This window comes from Passer domesticus, chromosome 3, assembly GCF_036417665.1.
Source record: "Passer domesticus isolate bPasDom1 chromosome 3, bPasDom1.hap1, whole genome shotgun sequence".
NCBI classification, from domain to species: Eukaryota; Metazoa; Chordata; class Aves; order Passeriformes; family Passeridae; genus Passer; species Passer domesticus.
In genome coordinates, this window is record NC_087476.1 from 121,789,672 (window position 1) to 121,812,943 (window position 23,272).

Sequence of the window (23,272 nt, forward strand, 5' to 3'; positions counted from 1 at the left end):
TTTTTCCACGCACATCAGGGCCTCCTGCCAGACAAAACTGAGTCTGGTTCTGCAGCATGTGTTTTGCTACATGTCCATTACATCCATTTTTCTTCTCCACCTGCCCAAAATAGGGCAGGGGTTGGCTTTCTCTTTTTGGAATGAGCCTAAGAAAAATACCTGAAAATGGAATCTCTTCCTTCCAAAAATTGTGTCCAACTGAAAAGCTATCTGCATCACCAATAGGCACTCATATTTACAAAACCAGTCTGGATTGTACTGATAAACCTCTCAGAACCAGGGCAAAAAAATGGGGACTATTCCATTGAAATTGTTACAGGGAAATGCACAAGAACACCTAGAGAATACAGAATGTCAGGAGCTGAAGATTCCCTGTTGCATTTTGTGTCTTGAAATACTGGCAGATCCTGATTTATTGAGTTCTGAAAAGAAAAACAATGAGTGGATGACTCAGGTGAGTCTCAAAGCACTTCAATGTGCTGAGCATGCCACCACTTTTTGGTTTTTGTTTTCTGGAGACAGAGGGAGGGAGATGGAGGAAGAGTTGGAGAACCTGGCACTGGGAGATGGCTCTTGGACTCTCATTCCACTGCTTTTGTTTTTGCTGCTGGGTGATCAGTTGGTTGCCAGTGGTGTATCTGGCTATAAACAGAACTCACTGCATCACCCAGGAATTGTGGGTGGTGGGGAGCTCTGCCCACGGGGCTGTGGATTGAGTGTGTTGTGCTGGAGGACAGGGTGTTCCTGTGAAGAGAGCCCTCGATTTAGGAATGTGCTCCTCACAAAGGTATGCCAAAGCCCTGGGGCTCGCTGCATCCAGGGTGTGATGTAAGATACAGCTCTTTGTTGGGACTCTCTTCTGACATCCTTGCAAGCCAGCAGATGTGTGGATATCTCCCAGCAGTTACTCCTGGAAGGAAACATTACTGGATTCCTAAGGGGTAAACAGTGCTCAGAGCTCAGTTCAGAAGTGTTGTCTCTGTTTTCCCCATCTCTGAACACGCTGCTAACTATTTTTAGGGCAAAACACTCATGTCTTACAAGCAGTGGCCAGTTTCCTGTATGGATCCCAGACCTACAGAGGTGTCCTCTCTGAAATCCAGAGGCATGAGGAATCTGCCAAGAATCAGAGTTTCCCTCCAGACCCAAAGCTCAGCTCAGCCTCGATGAAGGAGCTGCCACAGGGAGATGGGAATGGATGGCTTGGAAGAGCACGAGGCCAGCAGTGGGGCTGGTGCTGGGCTCCATGCACAGCCCTGCTCCAAAGGCCAGCTCCTGGCCCTTCAGCTCCTTGCAGCCAGAAGACAGTGGATCAAGGTGATGGCCTCTCCTGAGGACGGCAAGCAGCTGTGACCTGCCAGGACAAGGTGAGCCCACCCTGCACCTCCCTGTGCTCCACTTGCCTTTCCTGGTGTCGCTCGCCCTGCCGTGCACAGGAATCTTCTGTTACTTGTTCATCAGGCATGGAGGTGCTTTCTCCTGTAGCTTCTTTGGGCTGTCTGTGAGCTCCCTGTCTGTGATGAGGGAGATACCAAAGCCACCAGCCAAAGTTGTGCACAACTCCTTATTCCCTGCCTCCCTCCTTTGGCTCATTTGCATTGCAGGACAACTGCTGCTTATCCGTCTGTGAATTGTATTTTCCATCCTGCAATTTTCATTCAAGCTTAGGATGAAAGCAGCTGCTGTTGTGTACATAATAACAAAGATCTTCAAGTATTTATTCCTAGACTTTTTAAGAGTCTTTCTCATCATTCAGGCTGAAATTTTTACCCTGAAGTAGTCTAGTTTCTGACAGGTTGTTTGAAGGGATAAGGTCTTTAGTCCTAGATGGAATTGAGGGAGGAGAAGAAGAAGAGAAGGGATAGAGACAGACAGACAGACAGAAGCAGATGGATTCTCCTTTTCTTATCCCTATATTTCTGTGCACCAGCCTAGTGTCTGACATTTCTGTTAATGTGGGAATCCAGGGTCCAAGCAATGACCGTGCTTGGTTGAGATCACTTGCTTGCCTTTGGGTTTCCACCTCTTCCAGGCAAACGCCCTGTTTTGAGGGAAGAGAAGCTCCTTGTGGCCTCTAAAATTCACAGCACAACTAGTGTTGAATGCTCAGAAATCCTCCTAGCTGGAGTTTCCTAGCTAATGCTATTTATACCAGCTTTTCCCTTCTGCTTTAACTGAGAGAGGATCAAAGCACTAGGAGCAGAGAGCTGTCAGTACACAGGCTGGCAATTCTGTATTCCCACCTCAGATTTTGTTTCAGTTTGGGGATCGTGTGGAATTCCTCTGAGGCCAAGTGGGTTGGGATGTCAAATAAAGAAGACAATTTCCCTGTTTCATGTGATGTGGGTGTGCCACAATGCCTTTACCTGACCAGGCTGTGCTCCACCCCAGCTGCACTTCCACTGGACTTGAGCTCAGCCTCAGTTCTTGTAAGGAACACAAAGTCCAGCCAATCCTTTTGTATTTCAGGCTCCACCAAGAGCACTTCCAGTAGCTCTGCTAGTGAATATTAAATCTTACTTACTGCCAATAAAGCACTGAGGATCTGTGCTTCAAGGGTACCTTGATGTGATGACCTCAAAGCAAGTCAATACAGGGTTGCCCCATGCTATGGATGGAAACACTGAATGCATGCAGAAATAAATCCTAACTTCACTGTGCCATGATGGATGGCCCCCTGTCCTGAGGGCCCAGAGCCTGGCAGTGATGGAGGTGTGAGAGATCCAAACTAAAACTGGTGTGGCATCTTCAGCAAACCATCTTTGTTGCTCTGGTGAGTCCAAGTCAAACGCTTCATTTGAGAGTTCCAATATAGAAAAGAGACCCCAAGCAAACTTTTCCTGAAATTTGTCCCAGAACAAAGTCAGCTTCCCTTGCAGGCTGTGAGCAGCGGGCTCCATGTGCAGTGCTGCAAACCTGACATATATCAGAAGGTGTTGGCAGCACTCAGCTGGAATCAGGGTGAAGGGCTGTACTCACTTGATTTTGGCAGGATCTCATGGCTTATTAGGCCATGTACAGCCCTTGCACACAGGTCCCAGCAGCAGGCAGAGGTGGAAATCCAGCCTGGAGGCACCCCAGTGCTGGGGGCTTGGCCCACAAGTCTCTGGGAGAAGAAGGGTTACAGACAACTTTGGTTTGGGGTCCCCACACTGCAGTGGGCTTTTGCTGTGGGGGCACTTCAGCCATTTCTGATTAGGTTGAGTGCTCTTGTCCTGTCCCATGTCCCTGAGTGGTTGCATGCACAGGGACAGATGGCTGGAGAAGAAGGGTGAGAGGCAGGGCTGTGAACATGTAGGGTCAGCACCCAATTTTTGGTGCAGTTCATGTAAACTCTGCAGGATTATGCTAGAAAAGCCTTCCCTCCCATGTCCAATGCTTTGTCCTGAGCACTGGTGGCAGTTGTACTTACAACTTGGAGCATATTTGGAAGTATTTAAATGCACAGTTGTGACAGAGGAAGGGGAAAATGGCTTCTCTCCAGCCACCCCAGGTGAGGAATCTTTTCTGCAAATTGCCAGGTAATGCTTCTTTAAGGCTCACACCTCCTGAACATGTGTCTCTCTAAGGGATAGATTTCCCTCCATGTTGACAGAGTTTCTTGCAGTGCATGATGGAAAATGTAGGCAGTTCAATGGGAACAGTCCCTAAAGCTGAGCAGATCCTGCCACTTGTCCAGCTGGGCAAACATCTGCATGTGACCAGAGGCTTCTGAGTTAATCTCACCCTCTTGCAGTTCTGGGTTATCCTTTCATGTGAGTCATAGTTTGTATCTATACAAAGAGAAGCTTTAAACTGCCTCAAGTGAGGTATTTTTCCAGTGCTTTAGCACTAATTAATCATTAAAGTGCCAAGATCAAAGAGTGGGGAGCTACAATGTTGGTATGTTCTTATGATCACATTGCGGCCAGTTCCTCATAAATCCTGGTATTTTGTGAGTTTCAAATCAAATCTTCCATGGAGAATGATTTGGCAACATGATGGTGGGCTGCTTTCCTTTGCACCTTTCAGACGTGAAGGGAGCTTTGACTCCCTGAGGAATGCAGGGTCAGCCCCACAACAAAAACACCAACCATTATTCTGGACATCTTGGCACCCAAACAAGCCAGTGATTTAGGCACGATTATTAAAACCCAGTCTGATGGAGAGTCCCTGTGCTGAAGATCTGATAGCTCACTCAGAGAAGCAGTGAAATGGTGGGAGCCTGGAGCCTGTCCCAGGGGTAACTTACGGCAGTTAAGGGTGTAAACCTCACTGTGAGCCAGCAAGACTTGCTACTGAAGTGCTTAAGTTACTTCTGAAAGTGAAGCTTTTCAAATAATGCTGCTGCTTTTGAAAAAAGCGTAGCCTAAGGGCATGACTGCAGCGGAGCATGAGCCTCAGTGCTCAGTGGCTGCTGCCTGCTCCCCGGGACAGGCAGCCCTGGCACCTGGGCACGCTCCAGCTGCAGGCAGAGGCGTGGGCATGGCTGTGCCTCGGCTTGCTCTGGGCCCTGCTCCTTGCCAGGGCCGGCACGGGGTCCTGCCTCTGCAGTAACCACAGGGCTCACTTTCCCTCTTTGGTGGGGTTAACTGGTGTGAAGTCTGCAGCACCCAAATGCTTGGGATCCGGGGAAAACCGGCTCTCGTGCCCATGGCTCGTTACAGATTGAGAGAGGAGCACAGGGAGTGCAAACAGGTCCTGCTGCTGGTGCCCACCCGTGCCTGGGAGCACCGGGTCCAGCTGCTCTGGAGGAGAGGCAGAAGGTTGTTTTGCTTCTCTGGGGACTGAGCAGACCAAAGGGCTTGGTGCTTTGTGTCTGGAGCAGGGAGCAGCAAACCAGAGGTGAGGCTGGGACTGAAGGAGGGGCAAGGCAAGACAAGCACAAGCCAGCAGCACAAGTAACAAAGCATCTGTAATATTAATGACCAGTAATGGCTGTCCTAGAAGCAGATGATGGAATGGAGCAATAGCATTTCTGAAATGTCTTTTTTTCCATACTATGGGATGCTTGCAAAAGCCACTATTCTTCCTCTAAAAGAAAAATAATTCTTTTTTGCTCCCTTTCATTCTTTCTCTTGTGGGACGCCTGGGACTTGACAGCACGGGCTCTTGTCCAACATTTGTTCTGACCTAGATTTTAATCTCTGCTTTTTTCCCCTTACCTTCTGCTTAGCTGGCTACTACCTCTAGAAGACGTACATATAATCTATAAAACATTTGTGTTTCCCAATTGTTTTAATTTCTACTTTCAGGAGATACTCAAGACAGCAACAAAATGTTTTAAATTGCTGTGACCATAAATGTTTTGGGCTGCCAGGGCCACCTTAATAAGTATAAATGTCAGGGGATGTGCAGAGCTTTATTTTGTAACCCACTGGTTGTGACAGATCAAAAGCAAAGACGAAAGGAGGGAACAAACACCCTGGGAACACTGGTACCTGTCAGTGATGCAGGGCAGGCTGCTGGAAGAGCAAAGGTGCAGTGCAAAGTCAGACGTGGAGGTCCTGATAACCTGTGCAGTTTATTGAGAAAAAAATTTGGTGGGAAGAGTGTTTGTGTGGTGGGAGGCTGGAAACACTGCTCTTCAGAGGGAAAGGCAGAGCTGGGGGCTAGAACCACCTGGTTGGCACATCTTGGTGCTGCCAAGGAGCACAGCCCTCCCCAGCAAGGAGGGGAAGGCTGAGGGAGAGCTGAGCCTTCCCAAGGCATGGAGCTCTGCCCTGCTCCTCACCTGGCCCTTCTGCAGCCAGGCAGGCCCACGGGGACAGGTGCTGGGGAGGATTTCCCAGTGTGTGCCATGCTCATGGCAGCCCTGGTCAAACCAGAGGGCAGCCCTCAGCAGCAGCACTTGGGGTTTGTCCCTGTGCCTCCCCTCCAAACCCACGTGTGTGCCCACCCTGCATTCTGTGGTGGCTCCTTGAGGAGGACGAGGTGATGGAGCAGCCCCACCACCCCTCTGCTTTAGGTGTGCACCACCCAGTGCAATTCATCCGCTAATCCTGGTTGATGAGCCAGAAAGAATGTTTCAAGAATGTTTCATCCCTCGGTAATTTTGTTAACCTCTCCTGGCAACAAAAAAAAGGGCAGGTAATGAAGTTGTTTGAAAGAGTGTAAAACCTAGAGAGCGTTTGGGAGGGGCTCGGAGGCGGACCCAGGAACTTCTCCACATGGCTCCTCACTTCTTCTGGGACATGGAAAAAAACCCAAACAACCTTGTGGGATACTAATTCAGTCCTTGGTTTCTTTCTTGTATCAATTCCGCTAACTGTGCCTTAAATTTGGGCCAGATGCACGATGGTTTTATGATGTGGTACTGTGGGGAAGTCTGGGCTGGATCTAACAGGGGCTCTGCTAACGGGGCTGCTCCTTCAGGGAGCCTGGGATGTTCCAGCTATCCCCAGAGGAATGCCTTCAGCAGGAATGAATGGTGGGGGTACCAGGTGGGCGAGGTGACTGGGGCTCTGTCAGCGTGGTGAGAGGAGCAGAACACTTTCTGACACACGGGGTTTGCAGGGCCTTCCCTTGTTGGGGCACAAACGGCCAGGTTTTGTTCAGGCTCATCCCTGAGTCAGCACGGTGCTGCTGCAGGGCCATTCACACAGTGCCGGGGCACACGCTGCTCCTTGTCCAAAAGGACACAACAGAGCAAGAGGGATGCTGCTCATGCCGGGCCTCATCCCCCTGCAGGGATGAGCAGCACAGCTCACGAGTCCAGCCCAGCGCTCAGCACCACCCCACAATCAAAACCTCATCACGAGACTGTCCTGCTCCTTTCTGATCATGTCACATCCTGAAAGCTTTGTGGAGGATCAACCAAATCTCCTGTGTTTTCATTTGCTAAGCTCAGTCAAGTGATACAAAGCCCAGAGTGCTTTTTCTGCCAATCTGAATTTGCAGTGATTAAATTGCATTCTTGTGAGGGTTAATTTTCATGGACAGATATGAATAATTATCTGTTAATATGCTTAAGAATCATAAGGAATATTTGGTAGTCTTTACAGCTACTTAGCTAACTGAAATTGGCATAATTCTTTTGAATTTAGGCTCTGTAATTCAGTGTTGTCTCTTTTTTTGTTCTCTCATAATAATCTAATCCCTCTCTTCACATCTTTTCTCCTCTTTACCCACCATTTTTTTTCTCAGCTTAAATTGTTTTGTCATCATCTGTTTTTAAATCTGGCAGATGATGCAGAGATTGATAATGTTGAGATGACTGAAAACAAGGACTTTGTGCATGTGTTTGTAGGTATAATTTAAAAACAAAATTCAAAAATACCCTCCTAAGGCAGTGAGTTCCTCACGGTATAAAACTTCCTACCCTTGTTGCTACTGTGCAATGTGAGTGAGCAAAGCCACCTCCTCACCAGCCTGTTGCACCACATGTGCTTCATGTAATAAATAAATGCATGTTTATTTATGATATATTTAAAAAGCAAATTATTGGGGTTTGTACAGGACTAAATGACCAAATTCTACAGCTAGTGCAATGCAGGGTGGCAAATTGGGATACAACAGTTTATGTACTGTGGACAAACCATTCCAGTGGAACATGGAGTTTGTCCATTTTTTTTCTGTGCTTTTGATAAATGCAAATAACCTGAAAAGTTCTTGATACAAGACAGAACCACAGCAATTTCACTAAATTTACAAAAAATTAAGAGAAATACAGGGAAATAAGGGAAATCTCCTCAAAGAGCAACACAAACCCAGTAACTTGTGACTCAGGACTGAATTAAGTTCCAAGTGAGACACAAGATCTCCTTATTAGACAAATCTATTTCTGCCTGGGATTCATCCAGGGAAAAAGTTCTTTTGCAGCAGAGACACTTTAAAATACAATTTACCCTGTTTTTATCTGTCCTGAGGCCCTGTTAGCTGAGCAGCTGTGGAGCTGATGAACTCAGATTTAAGCACGCACAGGGGCATCAGCCATGGCTGTGCTCATGTGCCTGAGGTGGCACCAGGTGAGACCATCACCCACAGCAATTCCTCCTCCCAAGTGCTGGTCCTTGAGTCCCTCAAGGAGGCCACCAGTAACTCCTTGTCCCTGGGAGGCTGACCCCACCCCTCCCTGTGGGATGTGATGATTCCAGCAGGGTCTCACTGGAGCCCACACAGACCTCTGTGCCCTGGCAGATGGGAGATGCTTCCCAGCTGCTTTCAAAGCCTGCCTCAGGAAGATGTGGAGAGGGTGTATGATCATTTCCCTGGCCATTGCAGGTGCAAAGAATGCAGTAACAATATTTGTTCTGGAGCCAAATTGCTCTCAGACAGCCTCTGATGTTTATTCAGTTGAGGAGAATTACCCAGCTCTTGGGCTGTGCAAGTCACTGGGTAAGAATTCCCAGACAGGGTATTTTTCTTCCTTTTATTTTACTCCCTTTTGAAACTTGTGTCTAGACAAGTGACAGGCAAACGTCAATGCTTTGGTTGCATAGTTGAATTGTACCTGATATTTCCTCCCTCTGGAGGAAAATCCATCCTCCTGAATGCACTGGAACTGCCCCAGTTCCTGGAAACTGGGCTGAGAGCCTCAGGAGAACAGCCTGTCTTGGGAGCTTTTCCTCTCCTCCTGGTGTTGGGAGTTCAAAGACCTTGAAGCCATAGAGCTTTTGCAAATACTTTGCTCTTTGGATTCCAGATTCTGTTGCAAACAAGAAACAACCAGTAAGCACAAAATGGTAAAAAAAATCAAATACATATGTATATTACTGGCCAGCCCTCCAAACCTTAACATAACAGAAAGCTGTTCTTAGTTTGAATTAAAAATGCAGCTTGATAACAGGAGAAGTGTTTGAATCCCCTTTTAAGCTCATTTAGACTTGGAGCTTACTGCCAGTAGCAGGCTGCCCTGGTGCCTGTGGCACAGAGCACTGCAGACATGGCACATTCCCATGGAATGGGCCATGCAGGACATTTTACTGGAAAAGCTCAAGGTCCCAGGCTCTTTGCTGAGCTGGACAGATGCAGTTTGACAGATCCATTTGATTCCAGTAGGATTTCACATGGGTTACATTTGTGGCTGGGCTGATGGCAATATTTGCAGTACTGTATCAATATCTTCCTGCTCTAAAATAATGACAGAGCCAGGGCTGTTTACTGGGAACTGTTAATTAAGGGTGAGTGAAGACAGTCAGGAGTCTGTTAGATTGTCTGTCCATCCATTTGGTTACTTATTTGTCCAACCAGAACTGCAGCTGCTCCTACTCCCTGGACAACAGACAGCCAAGTGTTTTGGGAAAGTCTGTCTCATTTACACTATGTCATAATTTCAAAAATTATTTTGGATGTGGGTTTTGCTTTAGTAAGTCCTGCTAGGAACATGCTCCACCTCAGCTGGGGCACTTCCCTCAGGTTTTCTGCCGTGGAGGTGGGAAGGGGGTGGGAAAGGTCTGGTTCAAAAGGCAGAGCTATGGTGTGGCTCTGCTCTCCCCACCACACACTGGCTCAGTGCTCACACGCAGCAAATACCTGAGCTGAGCCAAAGCACCTCGCTCAGTGTGGGAGTGGAGGTTCACTGCCATAAATCAGGTAGGAAAAGGGAAAACCACTGATTTCTGCCATGCAGCAGTTCATTCCTGTTCTTATTCTCCAGCTAGCAATTTATAAAAAAACTAATGCAAGACTTGACTCTTCTCTCCAGAGCCAGCAACATCCCCTGTGCCAGGTGGAGCAATAACTCAAAATAGGGCAGACCTAGGAGAGAGTTAGATGGAGTTGGGAAGCAAATTCCAGAACTCCAGCTCCACTGCACCTGGTTCCTTACTGCTAAAGGCTGAGTAAGGAGAAACTCAATATTGCTGCTCTGCAGCAGCACTGGAAGATTGTAATTTCCATTCCATTCAGATTTTAACATGAAAAAAAGTATTTATGTGGCTTGATAAGTTCCACGCGTCCTTCCCACCTGTTTCCATTTTAATGCAAAAATAGAAACTCTTTAGTTCATATCTTGTTTCCAAGTTGGCAGAAGTCCCTGGTTGCTCAGTAGTCTATAACTTAGAGTGTGATGTAGCTCTGTGTCTCTGTCTAAAGAATGAAAGAAGAACTCTTTAGGCAAAGGGGTGCAGAGGTGCAAGACTGGTAAGAGATGCCATAGATGGGCTTAGGCTGGAATTAGAGCCTGGTTCCCAGCTACTGTTTGGAAAGCACAACAGAAAATCTGTTTTTCAGGGAAGAAAATATTATATAAAAATATGTTTCTGCCTAAGAAATGAATGCTTAGCCCAAAAGAACGCAGGTAACCACAAAGACCCTCCCAAAAAACCTGTCCAGTGTTACTGATCCAAGGGAAGCCACTGAGCCACCCCAGCCTGAGGAGCTGCTTCACATACAGCTTGTCAACATGGAGAAAAGTTCCTTTTTAAACTGTGGGGGATGTCAAGAATAAAAGACTTTAGTGAATAATCCTGCATAAGGAGCAAGCATTTAAACAAAGAGGCACTGTGGAATTTACAGACAAATGCATGAATTGGTCTGTTGTAAAATGGATGGCATTTTACTCAAGGGTGCAGTAGACACTTCCAGCCTTTCAAATTTCCATCAGGTGTTAGAGGCTAAGTGCTAAAGAAGATAAAAAAGAGAGATGCTAATCAGTGATGGGAGTGGATCAGCCCTGAGAGTTTGGATAGGTTCAGGATGGACATCAGGAGGAATTTCTTCAGTGCCAAGGTTGGTAAACTTTGCAATGGGCTGCCCAGGGAGGTGGTGGAGTCAGGGTCCTTGGAATTGTTCAAGAAATGCCTGGATGTGACACTCAGTGCCACTGTCTGGTTGGCAGGTGGTGATCAAGGTTGGCTCAAGAATCTCAGAGTTCTTCTTGAAGCTCAGTGATTGTGTGACAGGATGTGTGATAACTGATGCATTATCCCATCCCCAGCACACCTGGACTGGCTTCAGTGCTGAGATCCCTGTCCTGCAGCTGGTGAAAGGCACAGCAGCAGAATGGGGAGGTTCAGCTGGGCAGTCTGGGAGTCCCTGCACCTCCATCACTCCCCAGCCAGCCACGCTAGACCTCCCTTTCTGTGCACAGAAAGAACAGCTCCAGCATGCCAGGGTGCTGATGTCACATCTGCAGTCCCTACTGCACTGCAGGAACACTGATTGCTTTTATGCTTTGGAGTCAACGAGAAGGGGGAAAAAAAAAGTCAAAAAGAACTCATTCTGCCTCAGCTCTTTGGCAGAAGAGCAATTATTTCAGTTCACACCCCCCACCAGTGCTCTGCTGGGTTACAGCAGTGGTGTTGCCTGCCATGAAACACCACAGCTGTGCTCTGCTCCGCCTGAGACAGGAATGAAATGTTCTCTCCTCCTCTTCTGTTTGCAACATGGGCAACAGAATTTTGGATTACATTACCTGAGTGGTCAACTTCCAAATTATTTGTGCAGACGTAGTGCAGCAGTGCAAAGAATCCCACCCAAAAAACCTGTGGTGTTACTTCAAATATGTATCTGAGCATTTCCAGGCTTGCAGCTCTCCTGTGTAGGTGTCTAGTGATTCCCACTGATTACATAACCATATGTTTAATTTTGCTCTTAAAAAAAAATAGAGATACAACACATTTTTGTGACATGTTAGATCAGCTAAAATAACACATATAATAACCCTGATTGAATTTTATGCCACCATTCCCTGATTCAGGATTAGGCCCCAGTGCAGAAAAGTGGAAATGTATGGAAGTGGTTGGGACTGTAAATGCAGTCCCTCTACACAGTGATCTCATTTAGTAGAGAAATAATATTTTTCCACGACCTGGATGTACACACATGGTCCAGTCCTGCACAGTACAGGAAAAGCTCCCACTGAATTAAGAAGAGGAAAATCAGGTTGAAGATTTGGGATTGCAATTGAGGTCACTACAGCAGGATCAGTATGGTTGGAAATATGCAGATATTGCAGTTTTTCTTTGGAAAAACTTGTGGTCCAAACATGGTGCTCAACTCTGAGGAGTCACAGCAAGAACTGTACAATTCCTGCAGTGAATCTCAGCTGCCCTCCCACTGAGGCTCTCTGCAAGCACCACGTCATGTCTGTGATACAGTTCTGCAGTGGATTACCTGCATGTCCAGCAAACAGGTTCTCCAGGTGCAAAGTGTGCATGGAGCAACAGCCAGAGAGGTAACACTCAGAAACTCCTGATAACTCCATGTGGCACCACAGCAGAGCCAGCGCAGGGGCTCAGCACTCAGGGATGCTTCCCAAGCAGGGCTTTCAAGGATGAGGCACAAGCTGAGTCTCAGGTGAAGTTTGTCACAAGTTTGGCCCTTCCTGCCAAACCCTGGGGCAGCAGACTGACAGGGAAGTGAGAATGACATGGGGTAACAGAGCAGAGGTGACGTTTAGTGACACAAGGAAATGGCCTGGCAACGCTAACTGCCCTGTGGGGTTTCACACTGCCATGAGGGCTGAGCCTCCAGCAGAACTGGCAAAGGGAAAAATCTCTTCAGCTGAGTGTGCAAGGAGGGCAGTTTCAGGCCAACTTGCTTCCAGTGTAGCTGACAATTCCATGACAGCAGGGCAGCTGAGAGCAGCACTGGGCATTTTCCAGGCACACCAAGCCAAGCCCACCTCTCAGCTCTCCTGCAATAGGGCATTCAGGAACATTCTGTGGGTTGGGCTGGTGACCTTCAGGAATTCAGTGCCAAAGGTGTGCAGTTCACCTGTAAACAGGAGTGATTCTGTACCTGGCAACAAAAGGCACTGGTGTAGCTGAGTCTTTCTTACCAACCTGTGTTCCATGGTCTGCAGAGCCAACAGGGACAGACTGCGAGTTACTAAACATAATAAACTAACAAATGACATATCCCTGCCTGGGGAGTGAAATACTTGACACAGCAGATGGGCCTTCTTATCACTGATTTCTCTGCTTACCCACTCAATATTGATAACACGCTCAGAGGAGTTCAGAGAGTTGTGCCAATAAACATAAATGCCTAAAAACTGTCTGCAACAAGGCTTCATGATAAGAGATGGTAAAAGAAAGTTCTTTCCTGCAGCTATAAGGAGTTAAAAGCTCCTTTTTGGAGGATGGGTATAAATCTCTGAACCTTCACAGTCACTGGAGGTCACTGGTGGGTCCCCTCGAGGCCTTGGCTGGTGTCTGCACACCAGCAACACATCTTTGTGTGAGAGAGGCTTCATGCATTACTTAGAACTGAGTTGTTGTTGAAATACTAATTAGATAGTGTTCATACATATTCATAAATAATAAATAGCCTGGTAAAAAGGATGGACAGAGCCAAGAGAAATTTTGCAGATGATGCAAATGTGGCTACAGAGCACAGCTGAAAGGGGTCACGATGCCGAGTGGCTGGGCAGTGAAATGGCTGATGCTGGGCAGTGCCAACAAAGGCAGGGCAGTGCACAACCCTCACCCTCACTGCACTTCCACACAGATGAGCCCTAAAAATAATATTGGGCAAAGAGAGCTGGGAGGCCTCTGCAAATATCATTTAAAGTCCATCAGAAGAGACAAAAATCATGTTAGGAATGAGCTGGCAAAGAGCCAGGAACAAATCAGAAAACATCATTACAGCACTCCTCAGTGAAACTGCATCTCCATGGCAGAGTTTTCTGGCCATGGAACTCCAGAAGAGTTGGGCTGAACTGGAAAGCACAGGAAGGAAAACACTCAGGATGAGGAGAGATGGGCAACAGCTTCCACAAAGATGGAAAAATAAGCAGATGAGGAGCCTTCAAGGTGGAAAGGGGTCACAGAAGCAGGAGGTTCAGTGAGGGTCTGTCAGATCATGACTGACACAGAAAAAAGCAAATAGGAACTGGCTGTTCACTGGTTCTCCTAAGAATTAGAGGGACCTGGTGGTGCTGTCACACAAGAAGGTTTAAACCAACAGAAGGAAGTACTTTTTCATACAAAGCATAATTAAATTGTGGAACTCATTGCCACAGGATGTTGCGGAGGCCAAAAGTTATAAATGGCTTGAGAAAAGGATCAAAAACATTTGAGGAGGATGGATCCATGGGTGGCTGTTAAAACACACTGGTCTGGAGGCAGCCTCTGCCTCGGGAAGTCCATAAACCGCGGATTGCCTGCAGCGAGGAGGGGACAGCAGGGGAGGGATGGATCCTGCACTGCCTGCTTCACCTCCTGCCCATGCTGGGACAGGGGAGCCTGGGAGGTGCCATACTGGCCCGTGTGGCTTTTGCTGTGACACTGGTCAGGTCCCAGCTCTGCTGTCTCATTTTACCTTAATTAAAAACAAAAACCCAAAAGGAACCAAAACACAACCTAAAACAGAAGAGGGGGAAGAGGCAGCCCCAGCCCTCCACTCACTGTTAGTAGGCAGCCTGGTAGTTGTTTTATTTTCTTTAGAGTGGACTTTGTGTTGCAAGTGGCAGGAAGCCATGAACCACAAAAATAAAATAATTCTAACCCTAGTGCTAAGTAAGGAAAACAAAGATGGCTCAGCAATTAGCAGCATTATATATGTTAGTACTAAGTAACAACAGATGTCAGGACTTGAGCCCTTTGCATTCCTCGCAATCCTTCGGAAACCAAAGCCTTTTGACGTCGCTATACATTATTGCAGTTATTTTGGGGCTGGGAGAACAGCAAAGGCTCTTTGAATGCTGAAATATGTAGGTTGCTGGGACTGGTTGGGTCTTACCTGCATGTCCCTCCCCATCCTGTGTCCCTCTGCTGCCTTCCCGGGCTGGTGTGTGCTGTGAACCCTGCTCTGTAAAGACATGCGCTGGCCATGAGTCATTAGCAAGCATGCGAAGCTAATTGGCAAAATACTCATAAAAGATTTTGAAGGTGGGTTAATTACAATTCATTACACTGTAAACCGTCCCCAGGCTATTGTTAAAAAATGCAGGAGTTTCAAGGTCCAGTATTTTATGATTCATTTTGCCATGCAGTGAAAAACAGACTCTATATCAAACTACATTCATTATAGTTAAGACCACAAAATCTTTATTGGTTTTCCCAACATTCCCTCCTTGTTATATGCATTCATATGGACTGCACATTTCTAGCAATTGGCAAGAAGGCATGAAATAAAATTTATTATATTTTCTTACCTTCTTCTTGGTGCGACCTTAAAAACTGCCTGTTCTCCTCGCTTTACCTCTTCCCAACTCAATCTGAGCTGATAGGATGGGGCACTGAAAATAAACAGAGCAGTGACTGAGAACAGCTTTGCCACACTGATGACTTAGTGTGCCAAACCTGAATGCAGCTCGTGCACAAAGGAACCTCAGCTCCAAAAGGATACTGGTAATGAAATGGAAATAGTTTCTCCTTCTACTATAATAGATAATTAAAAAAAAAATCAGAATAGACACATTTTTACCAGTCACTGGTATTTCCAGATGGAGGCTCTTGTAGCTAAACCCAGGATGAACCTTCACAGAGACAGAGGTACCACTTTACTTACATGAGTGATACTCCCCACATGCTCTGTTGGACCTTTGTCTCCTCAGAGCCAAATTCTCCAGCTTATAAAAAAGATAACAGAGCCTTTGACTGTCTTTGCAGATGCCAGGACTGTCACATACTAGTGAGTAACTTGGTATAATTCTCAATACTGCTGTGTTGAGAAAAATTTAATAGAGGACCCAGCTGTGACCCCTGTGGGAGCAAAGCCCAGTGCTGCTCCTCAGTGGCACCTTTGTGCCCTTCTCCAGGGTGCTCCTTATCTCCTCGTGCTGGCTGGCACTTGGGCTCTCCTTTCAGGATTAAATGGTGCCATTCAGCCAGGCTTTGCTGAGCTCTGCTTCTGCAAATCCAGGGGACTCTCTCTCTTGGGCTGGCCCTGCCTATGTGTGACTGCCCCAGTCCTGCTCTGCAGGTACAAATATGTCTCTCAGAGAGTCTTTGGGGGCATTCCTGACTCGGCCAAGCCAATTTTAACACATAAACATATCATTATTGCAATGTAAATGATGGAGGTAGCCAGGGACTATGGCTCTCCCCCATGAAAAACGTTGATGACATGGATGGATTTGGTTCTTTCAGTTAATATTTTACTTTTAGACTTTTTTTGAGGTGATGGGGAGAGGGGGAACACTGAAGAAATCTCTCACTCAGGCAATCATCGAATTGCTGGTCTTAGTTTTTTCTTGTTGAAACCTCTAAATCTTTCAATGAAACTGGACATTTTTGGAGGCAAAGTTTTTCATTCAATTGAAAAATGCCTTCTCCATTACGAAAGAATATTAATAGCAAAAACCAACCCAAACCCTTCCAGCTTGAAATTGGCCCCATGGGAATATCAGTTTGTTCTGGTAAGACTCCGTAATGGATTTATTGCAGCGTGCAATGTTTTTGTTTGCATTAACGTAGTGTGAAGTGATAAATATCTTGGGTTGGTTCTTTTGTCTGAGGTTCCTCTAGGAAACTAAATTTTCTTAAAAGACAGTCAGAACTGCCATATTTATTAGGACCAGGATTCTGGTTCCCAGCAGAGACCTGCAGAGAGGAGAGAAAACTGACCTGAGCATTGTGATACTTGGCCTGGGTGTTTTGCCAGGCTCCACATCTGCTCTGTCACCCTGGGGCTGATCCCTCCTGGACGATGCCGCTGGAAGCTGTGACATTGGGAATGGAGCTCGAGGGGTCACCTGCAGGATTTGCAGTGGGGGAATTTTGCTACTGGGAGATCCCCGCATGGATGTGCCTCTTGCTTCCCCTCCTGAAATGGTCTGCTGGGGACCAAGAACTGGGCAAATCTCAGTCCTTGGCGTTGGATTTCCCAGCGCAGCAGCCAGAGCTCAGCTGGGGTTTCAAAGCAAAGAACTTGGAAATCAGAGTTTCTGTGACAGTGATATTTATGGGTACTCTGACTAATCTCTGTGCCTGGGACCTAACAACTATATCCAAAACCATGAGCAAATACTCTTTTGCCTTGTTTTGTTTTGGTAAGAATTATAGCTGTTCCTGTTGCCTTCTCACCTGGGAGCAGCTCCTGGAGCAGCTTCACTTCGTGACATTTACAATGTCAGTGCTGTCACTGGGCAGATGGACCCGTGACTGAAATGGAAACAAAGGAGGAACAAATGAGTGACCAAACTTTTCCAAACTCTCGCAGATATTTGTTTCTAGTGGTGAAGATATTTTGCAAGTGGCAGGTGTCAGTATTAAGTACTGAATTCTTCATTCTCCCTTTGGCCTCATTATAAACGTGGTATTTGTTTTTAAACTAGGCTGACCTTTTTCATCACTCCTTTTTAGGGTCATACCTCTGTAAGGCTCACAGATGCTGAATTTGGGCAGGACCTTTCAGCCACAATATCATCTCTAATATATAATATATAGTACATGAAGCTCCAAAATTTCAGAAGCTTCATTAAGAATACTGTGCAGAAATTGGGATTTTTGCCATTGGCTTGACTGGCTCCAAAATTATGCCCTTGCTGCTCCTTGGAAGTCATCTTTGATTTGGAAATGATCTTGACAAGTGCTGTGATCCATTGCTCTCCAAGGAGATTCCTGCTCCTTCATTGTTTCGACAAGGCTGTAAATAAGAGAAGAGCTTTACTCATCCAGTGCTCCTCCGGTCCCAGCTCAACTCAGAGCACTCAGCAATGGGCAACAGCAAAATGTTAACCAAATTCCTTCAAATCTCAAAGCAAATGTTGACCAGAGCTTCTTCAATGCTGCAGAAAACTCTCCATGGGAAACTGTCAACATTTCTATTTAATATATTGTCTCAACATTTGGCATCTGTGAATCAGCTGGTCAAGTGTTCAGGAAAAGTAATATTTTTTAGATATTAGGAATATATTTATACACATAAAATGTAAACATCCTTCTATCTCAAATAGACACACCAGCTAGATAAGGTTTTTCCTTGCCAACTATATGTGTGTATGTGATATTTATATATGATAAGAAGAAAGTTTTCAGTCAGCTCCAGCTGGGAGCCACCTTGAAGGCGAAGCTGGTTTTCACTTGTTTGTTTAACAAAGTGCATTTTGGCAAATGGACTCTCCTCACCAGGAGCTGGACACCCTAAAATCTGCTCTGGGATGTTCTACCTTTGGGATTGGCCATCCCTGTAGGTGCTTCCAGTCACTGCCAGCACTTAAGGTCTCTGGACCTTTCCATGCAGGTGTTTAGGGAGAGAGCTGGGCCCTCCTGGCCATCTGTGGCAAAAATCCCATTGACCTCAGCAAACCTGGGTTTCACTCCCAGTCCCTGGAAGATTTTTACAGATATGCAAACAAACAGTGTCCATCTCCCTTAATTAAAGCCTCCCCCTTTTGCACTGTCCATGGTATTAACCTCCAGTTCCTTCAATCCCTGCTCTCGTTCCAGGCCCAGTGGAAGGACCCCCTCCTTTGCTTCCACTGAAATTCATCCAGGCTGGTGGAAGTACCTCACTGAAGGTCCCTCCTGTGAAGTGGTTCCTCCAGTAAATTCAAAGGGACAAGGCATCTCACAATTGGCTTTTATAACCTCACAAAGAGAAAAGTCTGGCTCAAAGCTGCTGACTTTTTCTCTAGCAAAGAGAGCTGCTCAGGGATGTGCAGCACTTCCCCTCAGCGAGCCGAACCCTGCAACTCAGAGCAGGGAAAGTGTCAGAAATGGTTGCACACACGAGGCAGCACTGTCAGCTGTGTGTGACAGCACAGCCACCACGTCTGGAGCCAACAGCCTGCCAGCAGAGATGCCATCTCTGCCTTCTTTGACAGCCTTGATGGGATCACTGCCGTGAAGGCACCTGGAGCCCTTCAGTGGATGCAGGTGCCCTGTGTGACCCTTCCCACTGAGAAGATGGAGCAGCAGCACTGATGTGCTCACCATGTTTACATCTTGAGGAGCACCTCCAGCAGGGCTCTCTTACAGCCCTTCTGTGCAATGTCTGACAGAAGGCCTTGCTCAGCTCAGCCAGTGCTACACGGAGGCAAACAGCAGTGCTTGGCAGGCCACAGATTTCCAGCTAGAAATCTAACACCAAATAGTTCTCATTCTCTCCTGCTCTTGACACTTGGCCTTACTCAGGACTGTTTTGTTTTGGTTTGTTTTTCTAAAGAAGGTACAAGACCAGATCCTGAGGGGCCTCTATCTCCGATTCCCACTATGGTTTACATTTCACTCACTGGCAGACTCAGAAGTGTCCCAGGGTTTCCCCTTCAGATTTTAAACCAGCAGAAAGCAAGACAGCATGACCTCTCTCTGGTCCTGGAGCTGCAGCTGTAATCAGAAGCTTTATGATGAAGTTCAGCTGGAAAAGCAAAGGAGAAGTGAAAAAAAACCAAAACAACAAAATGCAAACCAAAACAGAGGAATGCCATCAAAGTCTTTCAAAGCCAGAAATTCATTTTACCTTTGTCAATGGCTGTGGTTTTCAGGGATAAAGATCAAAGTGCTGACCGTGGGCAGAGCTCTGACGAGCTCAGCCTGTGGAAGCCTGGCATTAGTGCCACAGTTAGGCTGTGTCTAGACGGGCACGGGGTGCTCGTGCCAGCTTTGGCAAACTCGGCACCCCAGCGCTTGCATCAGAGCTGGAGCAAGAAGAGTGAGGCATCCAAGCTGCAGAGGGGAGAGAGCAATCAGACTGCAGCAGAGTGGAACTGGACAAAGGAAGTTTAGGGGAAAAAAGGGACAATCACCCAAAAAAACCCCAAAAACCCCACCCCCAGAAAGACAGCTGAGATGCACCCCATCTTCCAGGTTTTTGCCTTGTGATTAAGGTACACAGAAAGCTTAGATAACTGGGGGAAAGTAATGCCAAATTTTTATCAATACAGATGAGCTGGCTTCATATTTCTCCAGCCCTTTCATGTGGAAATGAGAGTGCATTTGATGGGGCCAAGCCCATGTTTGAAATAGCTCAGCTGGGATGTGCTTGTGGTGAGGGTTCAGGTGCCTGTGCAGAGAATCCCACAGCTGGACCCTTCCTGGGGGCAGAGAGTGCCTCCAGCTTCCTGCCTTTTCCTCTCCCTCCTGGGGAGGACAGAAGGTTCCTGCTCCATGGGATAAACAGAGAGGAAGCCTGAGCTGAGGGACTGTGCAAGGGACAAGGTGGGTTTGGCTGCTGAGTTCCTCCACACTCCCTTGCACAGACCCTTACAGATCCTGCACTGCCATGTGCCAAAGGAGGAGGTGGGTACATGGGGCAGCACACACAGCTTCAGCAGCTCAGCCTATTGCACCTGCCCGTGGCACCCTGTGCCTGGCTGAGCCCAGGCTGTGCTGGCCCGAGGATGGCACACAGGCTGGCACAGGGATGAGCTCTGGAAGCACTGTGTGCTGCTGGACAGCCCCACCACCATCTCAGAGCTCCCCAGGGCCTTTAAACCAAACACTGCTCCTCACGGGTACTCTGGCCTCCACCAGCCACAACAAGTTCAAAAGAAACTGCAGATTGATGTGGGCAAACATGATCTCCAGTGGATGGAGGCAGAGCAGAGCAGGTATTTTCATAAAGCAGCTGGTTTCAGCTGTGCTTCACACCGGGAATGTGCTGCCCATTGTCAGGAATAGGGGTGGGACTTGCTGGAAACAATGAGCTCAGAGACCGCTCATTGCTATTCTCAGTCCTGCTCCTGACTCACCTGCATGGCCTCGGGTGAGTTAGTCCAGATTTGTGCCTTACTTTAGCCAGTGGTAGTGGCAGAGATAGTAACAGTCTCACAGAGTGCTGGGAGAATTAGTTAATTAATATTTGGAAAACAGTTTGTGCCTTGACGCCTTTGTGCCTTTGCTTACCCATCAGTAACATCAGAGATAATAACTGTCTCATGGAGAGGTACAAGGATTAATTAATTATTTGAAAAGCAGTGTGAGATTCTTGGATGAAAGGTTCTATGTGAGTAAAACATATCATTAAAAACATCTCCTGGTCCTCTGTGAAGTAAAAATAAAGCTGTAGCTTCTTAGTCATTCAAATAATTATACCATGAATATTGTTTATTTTAATCTTCTCTTTAAAAAAATAATCTAATCTAGGCAGTGATACCAACCAAATAATGAAAAATGTTTCAAATTCAGGAGACCTATCAATTTGAAGAGCTTGATTTTTAATTGCTTTTTGATGTCTATCAATGGAAAGTGAGAGCAGTTGTATTTACTGATGGAAGGATGCCCACAGCTCCTCTGCCTGCACTCTCTCCTGGGCACAGCAGCTGTAGCTATGCAGGGTTTCTCACACTCTCCTATTTGACTTGCTAACCAACAGGGAGGTGCAGAACAGCCCATCTTACAGACGTGTGCCAAAGGCAGCTTCCCCCAAAACCAGGGGTGCACTGAAGCAGGGCTGCAGGAACAACTTCTCCTCCCAGGAATGGTGGCAAGGGGACAAGTGGACCAGGAAAAGGCACCATCAGCCCTCGATCCACTCAGTCCTTTGCACCCTGGGCAGCTCACACTGCTTGTCTCTCCTAAAACTCAGCACTGAGTGGGTCCTGCACAGGTCCACGGGGAGAGAGACCCCCTGCAGTACTGACCACCACTGCACAGGAACAGCAGGACAAGGGATGGGCGTCTGTATTTTAAACCATCTTTTCTTTAGAGAGGGACATGCTGAGTGTGAAAACCCCTCTGGGGACTTCTGTATATTTGGGGATAAAACACATGCATTTCGCCCTTGCATCTCTGTTTGTCTCTAGTTTTTTGCCTGTTTTTGTTTTACAAAGTACATAGGTGAAGCAGAGGCTTGAAGGATCAAGTTTTTAATTGAAAGGAGCCTCTTTTAAGGTGTAACTACTGCTGGGAACCTGCTGTGCTGGTCACCCCAACCACCACACCACAGAGCCTCCCCCAAGCTCAGAGGGCCTTGTCTCACCCTTTCCATGGCTTCCCACTCCTCTCTGCCCGTAGAAGATTTTGCAGCAATCACCAGTAGCCTGTGTGGGAATGTCAGGAGGAAGAAAGGATGTAATTGCCTTCCTGAGCCCCAGCACTTTCATTAGTTAAATGTCCTCCCATCTTTCCACCTAGTCCAGCTTCTACTGAATTTTCATCAGGCCAGAAGAGGCCTTTGGGGCCATTTGAAAGCAGCCATCAGATAAAAGCAGGCAGGGAGCAGACACGGGCAGACTGGTCCCGCAGGAAGGAGAGAGAGGAGGGACCCGGTGACTCAGAGCTTTTCACTCCCAGCTGCCAGCTTGAGACGCTGCTCCAGCCAAGCATAAAAGCACATGGTTATCTCTCAGCTCATGAATAATCCCACTGATTTAAGCCATAAACTCCAGCATCCAGGCCTTCATTGTCTGACTACACTCACCAAGAGTGGATAAACAGGAGTACAGGTCTGGATATTCCTCTTGATGTAGAGGAATGGCAGCAAACAGTAGTTTCCCTGGTTTAGGTTTCTAAGGGAACAAGTAATGGGGATGAAGAAGTGGCTTGGTCCCTGATGGAGATCTCTCCATGCTGGACATGAGTGAGCTCAGCACCTCCCTCACAGTCATGTTGGATGTGTGTGTGTGTGTGTGTGTGGTGCTGTTTGGTGGCATTGACCTCAGTGGTGATTCCCCAGGCACGAGGCCCAGGTGATGTGATCCCAGTGCCCAGGCTTTGCTGGAGGTGGAAGTGGCATTTGCACATAGGATGACACCCAGTGTCTTCTCCCAGCTGGGGTTACTGAGTTCTTCATCCCCGTGCTCACACAGAACTGGGAAATGTCCTAATTGTGAAGGAATCTCACTCACAATCAGAGATGTCCCTCAAAACTCAAAAAGCCAGTTCAGGGCACAGTTCACTCCCCCACGGCTCCTTCTGGCTTTGTCTCTCTAGCACAGGGCTGAGAGATCAAGGGAAACAAGAAGGAAGTTCCGTTCCTGTTGCTGAAGGCAGAGTGAGTGAAGCAAATTATGGTGGTGTTGCTACCAGATGGTCGAGCATTGCTCCTTTCTATCAGGCAAAGTAATAGTTACACAAAATAGAGAAGACCAGCGATACCAGAGCTTTTGGGAAACACACCCCATAGCTGACTGAAAAGTGTGTTTTACCTTTATCTGTTGACACAGGATTTTAGCTGGATGTCTGCTGTTCAGCCCTTTCCCAGAGGGGAAAGGTGACAACTCTGAGAAAGACTCTGAAACCAATGAAAATGGGGTCATTCTGTTAGCAATTTAAAGGGCAGGGTGTGGGGTTATGCAGACTGGGACAGGAGCTGGTGGTTTGAATAAAATGTTCAATAAACCTGGGCAAAGCCCAGTTTGCTTCTATTTATGAAAAGCTTTCAGTTTGGTCCTTTGCAGCCCTGTGATCTCTCAGCTGGAGATGTGTGAGCTGAATGGACCAATCCCCATTGCCTAATATGTCCAAATATTCTTCCTGGTCTGCATCCATCTGCTGCCTCATGTCATTATGGCATGCTG

General features: G+C 47.0%; 1 protein-coding gene and 1 long non-coding RNA gene across 17 annotated transcripts in view; one reads left to right on the top strand and one right to left on the bottom strand.

Annotated features, from left to right (window-relative positions):
• The window catches only part of BMP2 (bone morphogenetic protein 2), a 272,416-nt gene that overhangs the window by 223,158 nt on the left and 25,986 nt on the right, over positions 1-23,272 (top strand). The gene's annotated exons all lie outside the window — the stretch shown is intronic.
• Positions 1-23,272, bottom strand: part of LOC135297772 (uncharacterized) — a 210,987-nt gene that overhangs the window by 4,867 nt on the left and 182,848 nt on the right. For 9 of the 14 annotated variants that reach the window (XR_010359717.1, XR_010359716.1, XR_010359715.1 and 6 more), the window contains 9 exons: positions 22,901-22,986; positions 21,733-21,793; positions 19,273-19,478; positions 19,046-19,170; positions 17,183-17,457; positions 16,896-16,973; positions 15,023-15,106; positions 14,608-14,676; positions 8,432-8,626 (listed from right to left, as the gene is read on the bottom strand). This is a non-coding gene — a long non-coding RNA (uncharacterized LOC135297772). Of the gene's footprint in view, positions 1-8,336; positions 10,009-14,607; positions 14,677-15,022; positions 15,107-16,895; positions 16,974-17,182; positions 17,458-18,321; positions 18,500-19,045; positions 19,171-19,272; positions 19,479-21,732; positions 21,794-22,900; positions 22,987-23,272 lie in introns of those variants that run through there. The other 5 variants (XR_010359712.1, XR_010359710.1, XR_010359708.1 and 2 more) reach the window with 5 other exon arrangements.